We start from the raw sequence: 3,735 nt of genomic DNA on the forward strand, positions 1-3,735 counted from the left end.
GGTAGTGGGCTTAATTTGAATTTGTTTGGGCTCACTTTCAACTATTTTAGGGCCAGTCTTTTTTTTTCTGGACATTTTTGACCCTTTGGGCCCAATTTAACTATTTCTTCGGCTTAATTTGATCAGCTTGAACGTTTTTTATTTTTGGGAAATTTTGTTTTTGGGCCTTTAAGGCTTTAGAATAATCTGATATTCATTAATCAAATACTACAGAAATCACCATACATAAGAATTATAGAAAATTACTAGAGTAATGCTACAAATCCCTTTTGTGTCCCTCTAAGAATAAAATCACCATTAAACTTGTGATTGATTATTATTGAATTTTGATCAAATTATGATTTTAAAAGTCATCTCATTTTTAAAGTGACACAATAAGAACTTCTATAATTATTTGGTACTTTGTTACCACATGTCTCAGAAATGATTCGGCTTATGGAAACACAAAGACAAAAAATTAAAGTTAATGATTCCTAAGTAGAATAAGAAATATCACAAAATTAAGCTAAAAGCAAAGTCGTGAAACACGTGAATTATGGCAGCTGTGAAACACGTGCATGTACCATCATCTTTCATACATTATTTGATCAGTCCAATGATTGCGTTAATCTTATTGTTAGAATATATGAAAAAAAATAGTTTTCATGTATGATTTGATTACATTTTAATATGATAGAATAAATATGAAATCTTTTGTATATTTCATATTAATCAAATCTTGAATGAATAGAGAACATATCAGTATCAATCTAATATGGAATGTATGATGGCCCCGAAAGATATTGTGTGATGCTGTACAAATAGGGGTGTAAACGAGCCGAGCTTGGGCGAGCTTGGGCTGTCCAGGCTCGGCTCATTTATTTTTGGGCTAGGCTCGAGCTCGACTCGAGCCCGACTTTGCTGCTCGAGCTCGGCTCGACATTGTTGGAACCCTGTTCGAGCTCGAGCTCGAGCTCGTCAATTTTGCTTGAGCTCGAGCTCGACTGTTTGTTAATTTTTTGTTTTTTTTTTTTGGTAATTTAAGTGTATTAGATTACAAAAATTATCCATACAGAATATTTTGCACCTTAAAATACTAAAGAACATTAACAAACATAACGGATTAATGTCAACCTTACAATTAAAACTAACAAAATCAACTAAAATGCTAAAGAACATTAAACAAACATAACAAATTAATCCCAACATTACAATCATCCATACAGAATCAACTAAAATGTTAAAGAACATTAAACAAATATAACATATTAATCTCCACCTCACAATTCCATACATAAAGAACTAACATAATCAACTAAAATTTTAAAAAATAGTTATTAATGATAACATATATATATATGCACATATGCATAAATAATTTTTTTTTTTAAAAAAAAACAAAGCTATATAATATATTTGTTATTATTGAGTAAATGAGTAATGTTGATTATATATTATTATTTGTTACTTGATAAAAAATATACAAGCCGAGCCTAATAAGCGAGGCGAGCCTTATACGAGCCGAGCTCACGAGCTTAGCCGAGTCGAGCCGAGCTTGCTTCGTTTAATATTCGAGCCAGGATTTGTGTTCACAAAGCGCTTCATTTAATATTCGAGTCGAGCACGAGCCGAGCTTATGCGAGCCGAGCCCGAGCTTGCTCGCGAGACGCTTCGCTCACTTAACAGCCCTAATTGGGATTGGTATATTAGTACGGGATCTTGTGAGAGTTGTCTTAGTTGCATGTAGTACCACAGAGTTTATTGGTTGATCCTATTGTAGCCGAGGCTTTGAGAGCTATACATGCAATGGTCCTATGTAGAGAGATGGAGTTCTTTGATATAATTTTGGAGGGGAATGCCTTAAAAATTGTCAACGCGATGAAGGGCTGACATGTAAAAATTGGTAAAAATTTGATCATTTAATTGATGGAATCAAAGATGGATTGAGCCAGCTACGATCTTAGAGGGTTAAACATGTACGAAGAGATGCAAATTCAGCCACTCATAGTCTCACTAGGAAGGCTATTTTAGATGTCATAGATAGAGTTTGGGTTGAAGAAACTCCAAGTTGTATCTATGGTATTATGAATAGGGAACAATTTGCCCCTATATATATATATATATTGAATGATGAAAGTTTTAAATCATAAAAATTAAAACGTATAAATTACTCTCTATTTTTATTTTGAAAATAAATTTTTTAAATATTTGGCATAAAATAGGTCTTTTGTGCCCTCCAACAGAGGCTAACCAAGTCAACTTATTACACCAAAACTCACTATGATGAAAACACTAGATAATTTCTTCTAGAACAAAGAGGCTCATTTAAACACTTGGTCATAATTCGTTCGATCGAACTTGTCCAAAAGTGAAAAATAAGGGTTTTAGAGCTAGACCAAAAATGGGCTTCTCAAAGGGATTCAGAGAGGGTTAGATGTAAAGTAAAGCATAGTTTTTAGCAATTTAAAATTACGACTAACGATACAATATAAATATCAGATTTAAGTTGACAAGTGAACTCATTTCGGAAGTAGATAAAAGTTTATTGCATGAGTTTGTAAATGAAAAATAGGAGTTTTCTTAAAATATGAAATCATGTGATTTTCTTACATCTTGCGTGTCCAAATTTTATTGTTATTGCTATGAATATTTTATGCTATGAAGATATCACGATTTATGTTTATTACGGTATGAAAGTTACATTTATGAAAAAAATGTTTTACGAATGACGAGATTATGATTACCCAAAAGAGGGTTCCTGGTACAAGATTACGATTACCCAACCATGGGATTCCAATACAAGAATACCATTCCCCATAATGGGTTTTGGTACAAGTTATGGTCACCCTGAGATGGGTTTCCGATACGAGTTATTTACACTTATGTTATAGTAGGGTTTTAGTACGATGAATTTATTACACATTATGATGATTATGCTAAGAATTATGATGTTCAAGTAAGAAGTTATGATGATGTTTATGATAAGCATTATGATGTTTTTTGTTAGATTGTGATGTTTCATGTTAAGTAATACGATGTTTTATGTAATACACTATGATGTTTTATGCTAAGAATTGTGATGTGTCTATGTTATGAATTATAATATAGGAAAAAATATAATTTAGCCTCCCAAACTATCAGTCATTTTCATTTTAGCCCCCTAATGTTCAAAAGTGATAAAGTAGCCCCTAAACTATCAACCAATTACAATTCGGCCACTCCGTTAGTCATTACCATCAAATAGGATGAAAAATTCAATACTACGTCGTTTTGACAAGGTTAAGTTACTAAAATACCCTTTGAAAAAAAAAACAATTAAAAAATGCCCCCCAAAACGACGTCGTTTTGAGGGAAAAAAAAAAAACGATGGTGTAAAGGTGGCTCGCCGGCCACCCCATGGCTTAAGGGGTGGCCTAGGGGCAGCCTCCCCCATGGCTTGGGGGTGGCTCGTTGGCCACCCCATAGGCCATGGGGCTAGTTGCCAAGCCACCCCCAGTCGCCCAACAACCCCCACAGGGTGGCCGGCGAGCCACCCCTAAACCACCGTTTTTTTTTTTTTTCCTCAAAACGACATTGTTTTGGGGGGCATTTTTTAAATTGATTTTTTTTTTTCAAAATGGCATTTTAGTAACTTAACCTAAAAAAAGGACATTGTTTTGCATTTTCTATCCAATTTGACGGTGTTGACTAACGGAGTGGCCAAATTGTAACTTTTTTGTGGTTTGGGGGGACTACTTTATCACTTTTTGAACATTA

Source organism: Corylus avellana, chromosome ca9 (assembly GCF_901000735.1).
Source record: "Corylus avellana chromosome ca9, CavTom2PMs-1.0".
NCBI classification, from domain to species: Eukaryota; Viridiplantae; Streptophyta; class Magnoliopsida; order Fagales; family Betulaceae; genus Corylus; species Corylus avellana.